Genomic DNA, 18732 nt, shown 5'->3' with positions numbered 1-18732 from the left:
CGTGGCTTTCATTAATTTCTCGAAGTAAGATGATTTGAAAAAACAATAGCATCTCCCTTAGAATATCAATATTCTTTGATACCCCTCCCACTGAGAAGTGGGGTCTCACTTAGTTGCTCCACGGCACGTGGGATCTTCCGGACCAGGGCTCGAACCTGTGTCCCCTCCCCTTGAGTCTAGACTGTCTTGTGACTACTTCATTCGAAAGAGAATTGGGGAGGTGATGCTGTGTGACTTTCAAGGCTGTCATAAAAGGAGATGCAGCTTCTGCTTTGTTCACTAGAACAGTCATGCTGGCAGCTTCAGCTGCCTTGTAAGAAACCCAACTACCCTGGGGCTGCTGTGTTGTGAGGAAGCCAAGCCACTTGAAGAGGTTCTTTGAAAGTTATCCAGTCAGGAGACCTAATCTTTGAGTCATCCCATTGCAGGCACCAGACATGTGAATGAGCCTTCAGATGGTTCCAGCCCACGGCCCTAGAGTCATCCCCAGCCAAGTCGTCTTCTTTACTCAGGGCCTCAGATATCATGCGGCCTCAGACATTCATTTCCAAATTCCCGACCCAAAGAATCCATGAGCATAATAAAATTATTAGTTCTGTTAAAACACTGTTAACTTTTGGGTAACTTGTTACAAAGCAGTATTAACTAGGACACTATGTAATATCTAAGAGCCAGCAGCAATTAATTTTCAGTGGAAAACCTAAAGGACAACTTATAGGTAGTACATGCAGGCAGGCAGTCACAAAATATCTCCCACAAAACTTGGAGTCACCACACACAACAAGTATGGCTTATCACCAGATATTTATTTATTTATTTAAAAAATTTTGTTTAGACTTCCCTGGTGGTGCAGTGGTTAAGAATCCGCCTGCCAATGCAGGGGACACAGGTTCGAGCCCTGGTCCGGGAAGATCCCACATGCCGCGGAGCAACTAAGCCCGTGAGCCACAGCTACTGACCCTGTGGTTTAGAGCCCACAAGTCACAACTACTGAGCCTGCGTGCCACAACTACTGAGCCCGTGCGCCTAGAGCCCGTGCTCCTCAACAAGAGAAGCCACTGCAATGAGAAGCCCGTGCACCACAACAAAGAGTAGCCCTCACTGACTGCAACTAGAGAAAGCCTGTGTGCAGCAACGAAGACCCAACACAGCCAAAAATAAATAAATTAATTAATTAATTAAAAAAATATATATATTTTTGGCTGCCCACACTGCTTTTGGGATCTTAGTTCCCTGACCAGGGATTGAACCTGCACCTCAGCAGTGAAAGCATGGAGTCCTAACCACTGGACCACCAGGGAATTCCCTATCACCAGATATTTATAGTCTAGATGAAGTTTATTAATCTGGAGTCATTTTTACCATAAGTGATATTGCTCAGTATCATGGCTGACTTTCCACATTTGCCAGGTTTCCAAAGAGAACAGAGCTAGAAAGTTAACCCAAGGTCAAATGTGTCAATAGAGAACTATCCATTGAGAAAAGCAAAGTAAGAATATTAATATTAGACAGAATAGAATTTAAGGCAAAAAGCATCAAAGAGGACAAAGAGGTTCATGGACCTTTTCTCTTTCTACCCTCACTATCCCCTTAATGATCTCATTAGTCATATGACTCTAATAACCCATTAAGCTGTTGCCTCCCATGTTTATGCCCTCAGCCAAGACCTTTCTCCTAAATTCCAGACTCATGCATCCATCTGCTTACTTGACATTTCCAAATGTCGAGATCGACATGTGCAAAACTCCAAAACTGGACTTCTAATCTCTTCCCTAAAATTTGCTCCACCCCAAAGACTTCCCTACCTTAGTTGTTGGTAATTTTATCCTGTCAGTTCCTCAGACCATAAACCTTCAAATCAACCCCAATTCCTTCTCTCACGTATCCAGTCTGTCAAGAAATCCCATTGAATCTACCTTTTTAAAAAAAATTATTTATTTATTTATTTATTTTTGGCTGTGTTGGGTCTTTGTGGCTGCATGTGGGCTTTCTCTAGTTGCGGTGAGCGGGGGCTACTCTTCGTTGCGGTGCACGGGCTTCTCATTGTCGTAGCTTCTCGTTGCAGAGCAGGGGCTCTAGGCACGCAGGCTTCAGTAGTTGTGGCACGTGGGCTCAGTAGTTGTGGCTCGCGGGCTCTAGAGTGCAGGCTCAGTAGTTGTGGTGCATGGGCTTAGTTGCTCTGCGACATGTGGGATCTTCCCGGGCCAGGGCTCCAACCCATGTCCCTTGCATTGGCAGGCAGATTCTTAACCACTGTGCCACCAGGGAAGCCCCAAATCTACCTTTAAGATATACCCAGAATGCATTTTTGACACCCCACTGTCACCACCCTGAGTTGAGTCACTATCATATCTTACCTGGATTACTGCAGTAACTACTTACTGGTCTCCCTGCTTCTACCCTTGCCCTCCTATACTGGATTCTCAACACAGCAGCCAGACTGAACTTTTAAAAATGTTAAGTCAGATCATGTCATTCTTTTGCTGAAAACCTACTTCACTCACAGTAAAAGCCAAAATCCTCATAATGTCCTGTAAGGCCCTACTCATAGCACTTAACACTTTCTAACACACTGTATGACTTACTTATTTGTCATGTTTTCTGTTGCCTACCTCCCACATATATAGACTATAAGTTTGGCAAAGAGAAGAATTTTTGTTTGTTTTTTTTCCCTGATGTATCCCAAGTACCTAGAACAATGCCTGGCACATAATAAGCACTCAATAAAGATTTTTTGAATGAATGAATGAAAAGTGGCTAGTTAATAATGATACAATAAAGTTATTAATAATGGATCTTTATGAGTCAAATAACATGTTAAAATACATAAAGCAAGAGCTGTTAAAAATAAAAGGGAAAATGGATAAAACCGCAATCGTAATAGGAAACTAGCATGCCTCTAATTTGTCAATTTAAGTAGACATAATAAGATTATTGGATTTCAGAATGTTATAATTAGTAAATTTGATTTAATATTAAATTTGATACCTTGGATTAGGATTTTTTTTACAAATATACACAAAATAGGATAAAAGATGGTAAGTTATGCCACTGAAAACCTCAGTAAGTTCTAGAAAGAAAAATTGTATAAACTGCATCCTCTGATCACAAAGCAATAATGCACAAATTAATGGGGAAAGAGGAGATTTGACCCAAGTATTGTGGAAACACAAAAGGAAACTAAATAGTGGGGTATGTACCATTTACACTGTACTGGCCTTGGAATACACAGTTCTTGTCCTCCGTGAGTTCACAGTCCTTGGTGGAATCAAACATGTAAATCAATTTTGCAACAGAATAAGAAGGATGCACAGATAGAGGTAAGCATATGATGCAATGGGATCATCCCATAGAGACCGACACGCCTTCACCTTTACAGAGGAGGAGAAGACTAGGCTGAGTCCTCCAGTGCAAGGAGGGCCTGGTCAGATGAAGGAGTCTAGAAACAGAGAGGCCTCTTGTCCAAAGGCAGAGAGAGGGGTGAGAGCCTGTGCAGCCTTCTGGGAGCTCGGCTGGTTTAATATGGCAAGCAAGCAGGGTGAGAGCTAGGGAGTAGCCAGTTGGAGATGCTACTTTTGGCAGTAAAATGTATAGCATTTGGGGACTACCTGAATGGGACAACTGAAGCATGTGTGTGAAAAGGGGTAAAGATACCAGACTCCTGCTCCCTTAGGGATGAAGGAAATGATAGATGTGCATGTAGATAGTTTTTCAGCTGGGAGAGGAGACAGAAAATTGAAGAAGCTCCTCGTCCCCCAATTACTTCTGTTTCTTTCTGTACGTTTTTGCAGAGATTAGAGATGAAATGAGGTAGGGGGTTGGGAAATAGGAGGAAAAAATGATAAGGGATAATAGAAGGATTGCCCAGCAGTGTTGAGATCCAAGTGAAATTAGAGACCGTGTATCTGTAGTGACCCCATTCATTGCCACTGTGTGATTTTCTCCAAATGGGCATCATCCTGTGTGTATAAAAGAGTGAAGGTAGATAGTTGGATTGATTGGAACTTTCCAGATGGATGCACTGGAAGGACCAGGGAGTAAGAGAAAAGGGGAGTGGGGGGTTAGCAAGAGGGGGGTTGAATTAATGCATTCTAGGGTCTAGCCTAGGCTGGAAGTTTCCCAAGGTCATGGACCTTGTCTATTTTGTTTGTTTCTGGGCTCATTATTATTACAATGAATAATCTAGAGCATAGAAGTAAAAAGGGAAGAGACTGATAGTTTGGTGGGGGGGAAAGGAGTTGTCCTAAGACGAGAATTTCCAGCAAGAGCAAAGAACAGGTATAATGGGAATTAGAAGTGAGGAACTGGAAGATTTGGGGGTAGTAGTCTGGAGTTTCACCACGGAGGTGACTTCTGAACTGGGTTAGATGGTTTTTAGTTTAATTGGAGAAAGAAGCCTAATGCCTATAACAATGCAAAACAGTATGATAGTGCTCTGGGAAAAAGAGGAAGGAAAGATAATTTGGGGCTGGAGTGATCACTTCACAGAATTGGGCCTTGAAGGATGAGTAAGGTGGTCAGCAGAGAGGCGGAGGGATGAGGGAGGGGCATTTCTAAGGGGGTAAAGCAGGGCAGCAGTGGGGAAACCATGTGAATACAGGACCTGTTCAGAGGGTTCTGGAATGGAGGGTTTGGCTGGAGCTGAGAGTTTGCATAGAAGAGTTATGAAGAGGAAGATTAATAATACAGGTTAGGGCCAGGTGATGAGAACGTTGAAGGTCGGCTTAGGCTTTATCTTATAGGCAGCAGAGACTGATGAAGGTTTTTGATAAATAAGTGAAATAACCTGCAGCTGGTGGTGCCCTGGATGTATTGAAGAGGGAAAGCTATCGTATCATTTGGGAAATATTGATGGAAACAAAGTGATGGGGGCCTGAATTAGTGCCTTGTGTTCAGGATGGAAAGGGAGAGATGGATGCAAGAGAAATGATACAGAGAAGGAGGAATCAGGACCTGGTGGTTAGAAAGGGGACCTGAGGAAGGAGAGGAGCTGTCAGAGCAGAAAAGAGGGAGTTGGCAGAAACAGAGAACCTAGTCAGGAAAAGAGGCTCAGGAGGAAATTTTGGGATGACTCAGTAAGGGTCAGTGAAATTGGCCACTTGGAGGTCATAGAGACTTAGACCAAAATTTTAGCAGTGGAAGGAGAGATGAAAAGTGATGGTGGCTGCAGAGAAGTGTGGAGGTTCTTGGTTCTCTTTTTAAATAACAACTTCATCAAGATATAATTCACAGACCATGCAATTCACCTATTTAAAGTTTACAATTCAGTGGTATTTAGTGTATTCAGAGTTGTGTGACCATCACCACCATCAATTTTATATTTTCATCACCCCTGAAAGAAACCTCTTACCCATTAGTAGTCACTCTCCAATCCCCCTATCCTCACCAGCCCTAGGTAACCACTAATCAGCTTTCTGGCTTTATAGATTTCCTATTCTGGACATTTCAAATACGTGTAATCACATAATGTGTGGTCTTCTATGACTGGCTTCTTTCATTTAGGACTGTGTTTTCAAGGTTTATTCATGTTGAAGCATGTATCAGTACTTCATCCCTTTTTTAATTGCCAAATAATATTCTACTGACTGGGATATCACATTTTGTTTGTCCATTCACCAATTGTTGGACATTTGGGTTATATCCACTTTTTGACTCTTACAGATAATGCTGCTGTGGACATTTGTGTACAAATTTTGTGTGGACGTACATTTTGGTTTTGACATAGAGGTCCTGGCTATGTTTAGACGCAGAGGGAAGGAAGGCAACTGGTAAGGAACAAGGAGCACGGGAAATTCTGGAGAGCAGGGGGCTTCCTGGAGAGAGAGCAGACCTGAAAGAGGTGAAAAGGAATAAAAGGAGGAGAAGGGGGAAAATTCCCCTTGGAAGTGGTGAGAGTATCTCTACTTCTACAACAGGAGTGAAGGACGAGTGGGAATTTCTTTTTCTATGAATGAAAATACTTTGAAAATATATTTTCTGATTATAAAAGTAATACAAGGAAGGCTGTATAAAGAGAGGCTAAGAGTGTGGGTTGTCAAATCAGGCTGCTTAGGTTCGAATCCTGATGCTGCTGCTTACTAGTTGTGGAACCTTGGGCATGTTAACCTATCCAGGCTTCAGTTTCTTCATTTTTAAAATGGAGTTGAGACAAGTACTTACCTTACTAGGCTATTATGAAGATTAAAGAAATGATACCTGTGCAGCTGTATTAGTTACCTACTGCTGTGTAACAAATTACCCCAAATGACAAACTCTATGTCACAGTTTCTGAGGGGCAGGAATCTGGGTGTAGCTTAGCTGGGGGCCTATGGCTTAGGAGCTCTCACGAGGTTGTAGTTGAGCTATTGGTAGGAGCTGTAGTCATCCCAGCACTTGACTGGGGCTGGAGGACCCACTGCCAAGCTCACTCACATGGTTCTTGGCTGGCCTCAGTTCCTTGTGAAGGCCACTTTCTTGCCACCTGTGTCTCTCCATTGGACTGCTCACAACATGGCAGACTGCTTCTTCCAGACTCGTGATCCAAGGAGGGTACCAGAGTGCCCACTGTGGCAGAAGCCACAGTCTTTTATAACCTAATTTCTGAAGTAACATCCCATCCCCCTGCTCCCACAGACCAACACAGTGTAGCGGACCAGGGTGTGGATGCCAGGAGGCTGAGTCATTGGCGACCACCTTGGCTACCACACAGTTCTTAATAATAAGCCCTTAATAACTACAGTTGGCCCTTGAACCACATGGATTTGACTTGCATGGGTCCACTTATACATGGATTTTTTTTTTGATAGTAAATACTACAGTGCTACATGGTCCACAGGTACTGAAGGCTGACTATTTGCAGATGTTCTCCTGCGAGGAGGGTCAGCACCCTTAACCCCCAGGTTGTTCAGTGGTCAACTGTATTCATAGTGGAAATATTAAGATATTATAAAAGTGGGGCTTCCCTGGTGGCTCAGTGGTTAAGAACCCGCCTGCCAATGCAGGGGACACAGGTTCAAGCCCTGGTCCGGGAAGATCCCACAGGCCGCAAAGCAACTAAGCTCGTGAGCCACAACTACTGAGTCTGCTCTCTAGAGCCCGCGAGCCACAACTACTGAAGCCCACATGCCACAACTACTGAAGCCCACGCGCCTAGAGCCCATGCTCCACAACAAGAGAAGCCACTGCAATGAGAAGCCCACAGACTGTAACGAAGAGTAGCCCTCACTTGCGGCAACTAGAGAAAGCCTGCATGCAGCAACGAAGACCCAACGCAGCCAAAAATAAAAACAAATAAATAAATTTATGTTTTTTAAAAAGATATTATAAAAATGTATATAGAAGAGGGAATTCCCTGGTGGTCCAGTGGTTAGGACGCGGCGTTTACACTGCCGTGGCCTGGGTTCAATCCCTGGTCGGGGAACTAAGATCCCCCAAGCTGAGTGGTGCCACCAAAACAAAAACAAAAACAAAAAAAGTATAAAGAAGAAAGTAAAAGTCACTCACAGTCCACCATCTAGATGGAACTGGCATTTCTAAAATGACTTTTTCCCTAAGGAGGGCTACTAGTAACAGGACCATGATTTCTAAAAATTCCTTCCACATCTACGAGAGAAAGCTTATTAATTACTGAAATATTAACTTAGGAAAATGAACATTTGAGATCCTTTTATCTCTCACATTTGGAGTCTGCACATCACACTTGTTTATCCTTCTATTCAGCATTGTGATAATTCTGAATTTGGGGCCTCACATACCCTGTCTCTGTCATCAGTAAGATTGTGATTTTCCTATAAGATCAAATAGAAATAGGTCACGGATGAAAAGAACACCCTCACCGGACTCCCTGCCAACTGGCTGGTCCAGCTGAAAACCAGCCCCTCTAAGAATTGATGTTACAAAAACAGCTCCTCTCTGTTGTCTTCTGTCATTTCTCCCCTACTTTATGCTCCGTGAATAGCAGCTGTTCAGGGTATTGCCGAGTGAGCACAGGGGTGCTGCAATCAGAAATGTGAGTGAGCGACACAGCAGGAGAAGGCTGGGGCCGAGGGAGGTGCGTTCTGGTGATACAGTGAGTAAGTGGGAGACATGACAAACAGCCAGACAGCAGTACGATGGCCCACTGGGAAGCATGTGAAAGATTATCAATTACCTCGATTAAAAAAAAGAAAGCCCCCAGAAGTCTCTTTCACCAGTAGAGAAAAATCACAGCTGCTGAGGAGGGTCTTGTCAAGTCTCTTAGGTGGATTGGTGCTTCATGCTAGCTTCTTTTATAAAAGTCAGATTAATTTTCTAATACTGTTTTCTACTTTAATGTTATTGCTTTAATCATTAGACTATCACCAATTCCTTCAGGCAATAGGAAGCGATTGAAGATTTAATGAGATTCATACTGCTTGTCCTTAAATGTTGATGACTTCCTTCATGCATATTAATCATTCCTGACCTTGATCTTAAATTCCTTCCCAGCACAGATTCTCATCAAGCATACCTCCTAGATCCCTCGGTGTTCACCAGGCACCTGGTTTGTTTCCAAAAGTACATTAACTCTAATGTTCAGTGTACATCAGATTTTTCAGTACCCTTGTCTGATTTGTCTTCTAGTTCTTACTATGATTATAAATCTGGAAAATTTAGGGGGAGAAGAATCAGCAACCCTGAAGAGGGGATTTAGCCTAGTTTAAAAGACTGTTCTGTTCAGCAGACCTTGAACATGCCTTAATTGGTTGTCTAGGTCAGTATGTCCAACTGGCAACTCTCAGACCCCATCCAGGCCACGGAGTGCTTCTGGGTGGCTGAAGTGTGTGTGCTCCGGCTGGCGATCAGCAGGACTCGGCCTTTGTCCCCTGCTTTGGCGGCCCCAGCCTTTAGTTCAGGCCTACCCCCTCCTGCCACAGGGGCCTGGGAAACCCTGGCTGACCACCTGGTCTCCTCATGCCCAGCATCCGTGCATCTGCATCCCCACCCTTGCCCCAATTATCTTCTCAGCCACCTTGGCAGATTTTCTAACCAACAGCCCTTGCCCGAACCAGGACCCAGGAAAGGAGTCGTTGGAGTGTGTGAGAGGAGAGAGGAGAGGGCTGAGGAGTCGGGGGTTGGGGGGGAGATGAAAGTGAGAGCGAAGGGGTGTGGGGGAAAGAGGGAGAAAGGATCACATCAGTTGAAGAGAAAATAAATATGTAAGACCTTGAGGGTGAGGGAGTCTGTATACAAGGAGACAGAACGAGTAGGAAGAACTAGGTAAAGAGGTGAAAGCTTGCGTACGGTGATGCTGAGATGAGGACCAAAAGAGGTAAATTTGCGTGTGAAAGATGCCACCTGTGAGAGAATGGGAGGAGAAAATGGAGAGAGCAAAACAGCTCTGCTCCATAGAACCTGACCAGGCGCATCACTGGGAAACACGGTCTAACAAAGCATTTTTTCAGATTTGTGAATATGTTTTTGTTTTTTGTTTGTTTGTTTGTTTTGCGGTACGTGGGCCTCTCACTGTTGTGGCCTTTCCCGTTGTGGAGCACAGGCTCTGGACGCGCAGGCTCAGCGGCCATGGCTCACGGGCCCAGGCGCTCCGCGGCATGTGGGATCTTCCCAGACCAGGGCACGAACCCGTGTCCCCTGCATCGGCAGGCGGACTCTCAACCACTGCGCCACCAGGGAAGCCCGTGAATATGTTTATAACAAAAAAGTATTGTTATAAAAAAGTTAAACCACAAACAGACCCTTAGAAGATTACATTACTTTAAGGTTATTTTAGGATGTCCCAAATGCTTGCTGGCGTGTTGATTGTCTTAAATGTGGCTCACCCCAACCAAGAAGTTGGACAGTATCAATTTTGATGATGTTAAGTGCTTACCATTTTTAAAAAACAAATAAATGGAGTGCTTTTTACATACAAATGGAAGTTTTTCATCTTAAGTAATCATCTGTTGATATCATTTAACTGAATAAGTAGGAAGATATCCATTTTGTGAAGTAGGTTTCTCATATGTAATGATCAAAATCTTTCTCTTTTAAAGATAACTTTTAAAAAATAGTCAGAAATTTTCATACCTTTTAACTCAATTATTTAATTCCACTTCAAGAAGTCTATATTCAGAAAATAACTAGAGATGCTGGCAAAGATTTCATTTTAAGGATGTCTATTACAGTATTAATCATATTAGCGAAGAACTGGAATAAAATGTCTAATAAAATAGAGGAATGATTAAATTATGATACAGCCATAAGATGAGAGAGTCTGTTATATAGTCGCTAAACTACTTCTTCTAATTCATCTCCACACTGCACTCAGGTGGCCTTTTAAGTAGCACATTGGATCATTTCACTTCCTCTTAAACCTTTCCTCGGCTTCCCATTGCACTCACCATGAAAATCCTGACCTCCAAGGCTTTGTCTTATCACCCCAACTCTCCAGTCCCTCCATTTCTGTCTACTGGCCTGCTTTTCAGGTGCTCTCATTCCCTAAGCCCTTTCCTCCCCAGGACCTTTGCACATGAACTTCTCTTCCCCAGCTGTTGTCTGGCTAAGTCCTGCTTGTTCTTGAGGTCTTAGCTTCATCAAAGGGATTTCCTGACCCTCTTTACCACCCCTGTACTCCACCCCCCAGTATACTCACTCATTGTGACCTAGGCTTCTCTTTCATAATACATACCACATTTTAAAATCATATGTTCATTTGTGTGGTTGTTCTTTTAATGCCCAGGTCCCCTCTGAACTTTGTCATTTTGTTCTCCTTTCTGAGAGAGATCCTCAAGTTTATTCTCTGCCCCTTCTATTGAAGTTTTCCTTTCTGTTGTCATATTTTTAATCTCCCAGAGTCTGTTTTGTTCCCTTAAAGTTTTGTTTAAAAATAGTATTCTGTTCTTGTTTCATGGTTGCAACATGGTTTCTTGAGTATATTATTAATATACTCACCATGGTTTCTTGAGTACATTATTAATAATTTTCTAGAAATTTTCTTCTCTATATATTGTTTCCTCTGAGGTTTTTGTTTTTGTTTTTTGGTATTTATATTTTATATAAGAGACTTTCTCAGACATCTGGAAATCCATGGTTGCTTGCTTCTGTATAAGAATGGGGGATTTAGAGGCTTCCCTGGTGGCGCAGTGGTTGAGAGTCCGCCTGCCGATGCAGGGGACATGGGTTCATGCCCCAGTCCGGGAAGATCCCACATGCCGCGGGGTGGCTGGGCCTGTGAGCCATGGCCGCTGAGCCTGAGCGTCCGGAGCCTGTTCTCTGCAACGGGAGAGGCCACAACAGTGAGAGGCCCACATACCGCAAAAAAAAAAAAAAAAAAAAAAGAATGGGGGATTTAAAAATCTGAGTGGGCTCGTGAAAGACAAGGAAGACTGAGAAACTGCCAGAGACTGTAGAAGACTAAAAAGACTTAACAACTAATTACATTGTGGAATCCTGGATTTGGAGGCTGGCCCAGAAAAAAGGACATTAGTAGAAAAAATGGTGAAATTCAAATAAGATCCATACTTCAGTTCATATTAATCTACTAATACTAATTTCCTGTTTTGGATGGTAAAACTCTGGTTATGTACAATGTTAACGTTAGGGTAAGCTGATTGAAGGATGTGTAGGAACTTTTTGTACCACTGTTTCCCTTTGTACTATTTTCAAAATAGAAAATAAAAACAAGACAAACTGAGTGGAAGCTCTGAGCAAGGGATGGGGACAAGCTGCTGTGGGTCAGCTCAGCCATGGGGTGACCTGATGGGGCCATTGAATGAGAAAGTGAGAGAGATGATAAGCAGGGAGGAACAGGTTCAAAGCAGCATGGCATAAAGATCGTCCTGGCTTCAGGGAGGAGAATGATTTGGAGGAGGACTTTAGAAACTGAGAGAACAGTAGGGAAGCATTTGTAACCATTTGGGGCAAAAAATGACAGTGGCTTGGACCAGGGTCGTGGGCGTGGAGAGAAGTGAATGGTTTTAGGAGCTGTTGGTGAGGTAGACTCACAGAATGGTTGTCGCTTGGATTTGGGGATGGGGATGATGGAAAAGGATGAGTGGTGGGGGACCCCCTGATTCCCAGGTTCTGGATTAGGCAGTTGAGTGGATTATGGTACCATTCATAGCGAACACTGGAGGGAGGACAAGGTTTGGAAGAGAATATGATCAATTTAACATGGCGAGTGTTAAGTGTGAAGTGCCCAGAGAGAGCCAAATGGAGATTTCCAGTAAGCAGAGGAGATGAACAGGTCGGGAGAGTTTGGGGAAGGGATCTGGGCTAGAGATGCAGATTTGGAAGTCATGAACATGTGGTGGCTATGTGACGGAACATATGTAAGCTCCCTAGGGGAAGGTAGTAGCTTGAGAAGAAGAGGAGTAAGGACAGAACCCTGAGAAAAACTGATATATAAGGAGTAATCAGGGAAGGGAAGCCTACAAAAGAGGCTGAGGAATAGCTAGAGAAGTAGGAAGCCTTTATGGGTAATTACCTTTTAGTTAATACTTTAAAGTATCATCAGATTCTGAGGTAAGTTTCCAGATCCAGTATGGTTGACTTCTCTCCTCAGCACCAACCCTCCTTTCCAAATACCTTCCAGATACCCTCACGTAGAGTCCTGCTGCTACTTGACATTCAGTAAATCCAAACGAAGTCCTCCCCAGACCAGAACCAACTTATCCTCTATTCTTTCCCCTTTCTGTTAATGACACCACTGTCATCAGAGTCATCTTTGACTCCTTTCCGCTAATCAGTATGTATTTAACCAATTATCAGGTTATGTAAATTATACCTCTGCAGTCTCTGGTGTCCCTCCTCTTTCTTACATTCCCTAAATTACCACAGAGGTTTAATCCCTCATTACTTTTCATCTGTCCTCTTGTAATAGCCGCTTAACTGTGCAATATCCTGATTCTCCATTGCAATCCATTCTACCCTTTTAACTTCCCTAAAGAGTAATTTTTTTAAAATTTTATTGAAGTATACTTGACTTACAATGTTGTGTTAATTTCTGCTGTATAGCAAAGTAACTCAGTTATATATATATATATTCCTTTTCATATATATATATTTTTCATATAAGAGCAATTCTTTAATAATTTGCTTAATTAAATCTAAACTGAGCTCTTTAAACCTTTCAGAATATAGTCTTATTTTACTCTTCCAAATAAGCATACTCAATACTTTAGCAAAAACAAAACCACTCGACACTTCATATACTCCGGCCTTTCATAACTCTACACTTCTGTTCATGCTTTACCCTCAGCCTATTATGCTGTTCCTTTGCCCTTCATTTTTGTCAAAAGCCTCTCTGTATATCAAGGGCTGCGTCAAGCACCACCTTCTCTATAGAGCCTCTCTTGGTCTTCCCTAATAATTGCCGTCTTGCCTGTCTGCCTCCCTTCCTTCCTTTCTTCCACCAATATTGGAACCCTACCAGTTGGGGAAGTTGCAGGAAACTGAAGTCATTCTGGCTATTTCAAGCAGAAGTGCCTTTAACATGGAAACTGGGTGTCCATAATTGTTGGGAGGTTAAAGAAACAGCCTGTTGGCGGAGCGTGCGGGAACAACTTCCAGAACAACTCCTCCTTTTCTCCAGAACCAGCCCACCAGGTGAGTTAAGATGCCACCACCTCCAACTGCTTCTAAATACTCACAAAGCCGATGTGGGATGCTAGGATGCTGCTCAGAAAACCCTTACATTTCCCCATCGTGCTCACCAGCAGAAGAAAGAATAGCAGAAGCAGCAAAAATGAGGCCACCATCACACTCCCCACTTCAGATCTCCCATGAAAGTTTCTAACTGGTAAGGTGAAATTCAGATGTAGAACCTTGATGTTGGGGAGTCTGGGACACATAGTTCTCAGCTATTGAGTCTCCACAGTACAGAAGACAACTGAGGAGGAGGTTGGAATGCATGCTGAGACGATCATTTTTTCCACAGACACTTAGTGTGAGCCATGGGCTGTTACATTTGTAATAGTTTTCACACTAACCTTGTCACACCAGTGGATTATCAAGTCTGCTAGGATAGGAGTATGAATAATTCCTATACCCCCTCCCAGTAAATACACAAGTTTCTATAGAGGGTAAGAACTAAATAACTATTTGCTGTATGAGTGAAACTGAGTCATCTCGCCAAGACTAGCATCATTACTTGGATATAAGGGAAAACCTTTTAATATTAACCCAAGACAAGACAAGGGAGTAATTAAAAGGAAGTCTAAAAAACTCCAGGGGAAATTTCAGTTTGTTTATGTACAAAACAGAAGTTTAATTGAGATTCTAGCTACAAATTACTTCTTTTTTCTAACACTGAAGAGAAGAGAGCCTGTAGATGGTTCTAATGTCATTGAATAAGAAATGTCCTGTGGGGGAGGTACAATTGCCATTGATGTTTGAAATGAGAAAACTCAGGGTAGTAGATGGAATTGAGTCCTGTAAACTTGTGTCTGCTTATTAAGAACAGAAATAGATGACTTACTGTGATGATTAAAAGAAAAAGAAAAGAAGTAAAAGAAAGTTACTAGAAAATAGATGCCTCTGGAAAATAAGGAGTACTTTCATGTCACGGATAACCAAGGTGATCAACTTGACTTCGTGGCTATGGTCAGATTTATGAGGATGTAAGGACTCTAATAATAAATTGCAGTCAGGGTTTGAAGGATAACTTATTAAGATACAACAAATAAGATAAATTGTATTAGAAATCTTTTCTTTATCTGAGATAAGAGGCTCACTTAAGAGATACTTCCATAAGTAGTGCAGAGGTAGGACCATAAAACTAAATAAGGAGTGGTAACTTCAGCTCTGGGTATAACACCATGTGACCTTAGGCAGGTCCCTTAGTTGGCAGCCTGTGGCTTCAGCTGCCATTCCTTTGCTGATTGATCTCTCTGTCTATTCATTTCCCAAAGCTCACTGTCCTCTAGAGTTAGAGATAGGCTATCCCAGTGGTTCTAACTGTATTGTGCATTTAGAATCACAAGAGTCTTTAATGTCTTCCCACAGTTCTTTAAACTCCTTATTTTATAACACAAATCTCTTCATAGTTTGACCCTGTGTGCATCTCTAATCTTGTGATGGGCACTCTTCCCTCAAGCCATAACACCTATAGATTTTACAAAGACTACTCTTTGTGTGAAATGCATATACCACGACTGTCCTCATCTGGCACTACATTTATGCTCATTCTTTAAAATTCATCTCAAGTACACTTTGATTGATATGCACCATCTCTTTGTTCCAGCAGCATCCTTAGCGTACCTCTAGTGCTGTACTGTAACCATGGGTTAATCGGTCTATCTTTTTTTCCCTTCTAGGCAATAAATTACTTGAGCATAGGGATTCTGAGTAGTAGGTATGGAGAGGGGCCTGGGAGTCTGCATGTTCTGGGGAATTCTGAAGGCTCAGACCTCAGTTGTCTTTTTTTTAACTATATCCTCAGTATCTTTATTTTATTTTATTTTTAAAACATCTTTATTGGAGTATAATTGCTTTACAAGGTTGTTAGTTTCTGCTGTATAACAAAATGAATCAGCTATGCATATACATATATCCCCATATCCCCTCCCTCTTGCGTCTCTCTCCCCCACTCCCCATCCCACCCCTCTAGGTGGACACAAAGCGCCGAGCTGATCTCCCTGTGCTATGCAGCTTCTTCCCACTAGCCATCTATTTTACATTTGGTGGTGTATATATGTCTATGCCACTCTCTCACTTCGTCCCAGCTTACCCTTCCCCCTCCCCATGTCAGACCTCAGTTTTAATTGGTTTCTAAGATCTATTTCAACTCTGAAATGTCAAGGCTTTTCTTCCTTGCATTTTTAAAAATAAATTTATTTATTTATTTTTATTTTTAGCTGCACTGGATCTTCGTTGCTGCTCACGGGCTTTCTCTAGTTGCGTTGAGCGGGGGCTACTGTTCGTTGAGGTGCGCAGGCTTCTCATTGCGGTGGCTTCTCTTGTTGTGGAGCACGGGCTCTAGGCACGCGGGCTTCAGTAGTTGCAGCACGCAGACTCGGTAGTTGTGGCGCACAGGCTTAGTTTCTCCGCAGCATGTGGGATCTTCCCAGACCAGGGCTGGAACCCGTGTCCCCTGCACTGGCAGGAGGATTCTTAACCACCGCCACCAGGGAAGCCCTTTTCCTTTCAGTTTAACTGGTGTTGAGGAGGGGAGAAAAAGCTTTTGGGTAGTTGATTAAAGCCAAAAAAAAGACTGCCTATGCAGTCCTCTTCCATGCCCACTGTAAGATTGCTTAATTTACTGAATGTAGGATAAGGTAGATAAGTAGAAATAAGATAAATTCCCTGATTTCATTTAAGAGTGTTGGCTTAATCTGTTCAACTTTTTATTCATTAATTCTGAGACTGTTGAGGGCTTGCCATGTGTCACTGTTCTAGTCGTTTATTGCACATCAATGAACAAAACAGACAAAAATCCCTACCTCAAGGAGCTTGCATTGATAGGCAATAAATAAATATGTTAAGTAAATCACAGAGTATTTTAGAAGGTGATAAGCAATGTGGAGAAAATGGAACAGGGAGGGAGGACTTTCTTTTACTTTGTCAGTGCTTAGTAATAAGTTACTAGAGAAAATAATTTATTTAATTTGAGCTGTTTAAATAAGCCATACTTTAAAAGGCAGAATTTAACCTGCACCCAGTCAGAACAGAGCTTGGGATTTGCAAAATTCAAGTCTAGTTTCCGTTTATAAAATTGACAATAACTGTCTTTCCCATTATGTTATTATATGTCAGTAGGAGAGAAATAATTTAAGGAATTGCTCCCAAGGAGTCCTAGTAAATTATGTGATTTTTTTACCACTACAAAGAAAAAGGAAATAAGGAATTAAGCCACAAAGCAGTAAAAAGAAGTTTGTGTTTTATACTAATCTGCAAGGCTGATTTAATTTTATTATTTAAAAAAAAAAGAAATCCACTTCATTCCAAAGCCTCTTTTCTTATCTCTCCACTTCCCATTTTTAATTTTTGGTTTGGATTTTCATGTTTAGATTAAAAAGTATGGGTCCTTTTAGAATGTATAGGGAAGCCTCATCATATGCATGAGAAGCACAGGACTTCAGCTTTACCTGTCTGGGGCGCTCAGGAGTAGGCTAGTTTTGTGGGGAGAATCACGTATCCATCTTTACTTTCAAATAACTTAATCAAAAGATCAAACATTTCACTGTAAACAGTCTTAAAAGTCAAACTAATGTCACCTGCAGAGGCAGCTAAAAGAATGATGCGTATTGTTTTGCACAGCAGTTGAAACTGTTTTCAAAGTCCTTCCACAATGAGGTAGAAAATGACTTTTCTCGCACTCCTTAAAAACTAGAACTGTGTGGTAATTCTGATGACTGTCAGTTCCTGTGGGGTGTTTACACAAAGGTACTTTTAAATGAAGAGACATTTTTAGAGCAATTAGAGACGAGGCTAGACAGAGAATAGCCGGCTCAGGGGCCTGGCAGGTCGGGGTTAAGGTTTATTGACAGGACAGGGTCAGGCGTCTGCTCAGCCACCACTGCCCCTCCTACCTGCCCTCCGGATACATCCAAGACCTCAGCCAGCCTGGGCTCCCTGCTGTAAGCCAATCCCCCCCTGCACAATGTGGGAAGGGAAAGAAGAAAGGAGGAAGAACAGGCGAAGTTCTGCAGAAACATTACAGTTCAGTCTTGAAATACAAGTTTGAAAATATTTATGTCTATTTTTCTGGCCCAGATGTTGTGTCACTTTAGGAAGAAGAAATTTTAAAACATACAAAGAATTGTCTGTTCTTTCAACTTTGTAGTTTGCAGTTATTGCATCCTGCAGAAAGAAATTGCCTGGCCAAAGTAGTCTTTTAATTTCATTTTTCAGTTTTGAGTTACAGGTTTCTGGCAAGCTCCCTGACCACTACTGTTACCTGGTGGCGCCTATATTTCATCAAATTTAGACGTGCAGACTACCTGGATCCAGGCCCAGATGAACTGTTAGGACTGATAAACATGATCCCACCCTGCCCCCATGCATGCTCCTGCTTTTCCCTTTAAGGGAATCTAAAACTTTGAGTCCCCAAGGGAGTTAAAAAAAAATGTGTTCTGGTATTCGGGTAGTTGAGTTTGCGCTGTGGTTTTCTGTGCTGCATCTCTGCTTGCCCAGAGGCTGGTGCACATCCCAGCCGTGCCCCACTTCTCCAGTGTTGGTGATTAATGCAGGGAAAATTTTTTGTTTTTAATAAAAACAAGCAGAGACATCTGTCAGTCAAGGCAGAATTTGTTTGACATCTTGTGATTGCTGCTTACAGAAAGAATGACAGCAGTTGTTAAACAAATAAGAAAAAAACTGCTGTTTATGGGTAGTTTGCAGATATCCTAAGGATATCCTTGTAACATTACTGCCTTCGCTTGTATAAGTAGAAAATAGTAGAATGAACAGAATCATTAATTTTTGAAATCTGGGTTGTATTAGATTTAAAGTAGTAATAAAAATGGAAATATTAAGCAAATGTATTATTTTTAGCTGTGTAATATACTAGGGGCTTTTCCTTTCGTTAGAATATATTTCAAACATTTGTTTTCATGATTGCAGGGGGAGTATTAGCATTCAATGTAATTAAACTTAATTGCATTTCCTATATGAATTATTTTTAGTCTCTTTTTAAAATGCATTTATGATTTTTTTCCTCTATACTAGCTATTCCCATACGCTTGCCCTGAGAAAAGGTTATAGAAAATTTGTCTATTTGCTCGGAAACAGTCAGAAATCATGAATTAGATTTTAATTTAATTTAGAATTTTTGAAATGAAATTTTGGGATATAATC

The 18732-nt window shown here is 42.0% G+C and overlaps 1 protein-coding gene and 1 non-coding gene across 2 annotated transcripts in view; both read left to right on the top strand.

The window, feature by feature from the left end:
- The window catches only part of METAP1D (methionyl aminopeptidase type 1D, mitochondrial), a 78978-nt gene that overhangs the window by 9934 nt on the left and 50312 nt on the right, over positions 1-18732 (top strand).
- TRNAV-UAC (transfer RNA valine (anticodon UAC)) lies at positions 7328-7399 on the top strand. Its single transcript has one exon. It is a non-coding gene; the product is annotated as a tRNA-Val (tRNA).

This window comes from Lagenorhynchus albirostris, chromosome 6 (assembly GCF_949774975.1).
Source record: "Lagenorhynchus albirostris chromosome 6, mLagAlb1.1, whole genome shotgun sequence".
In the NCBI taxonomy this organism is placed as follows: Eukaryota; Metazoa; Chordata; class Mammalia; order Artiodactyla; family Delphinidae; genus Lagenorhynchus; species Lagenorhynchus albirostris.
Note: the sequence above shows the minus strand (reverse complement) of the source record. Positions and strands in the feature narration are given on the sequence as shown.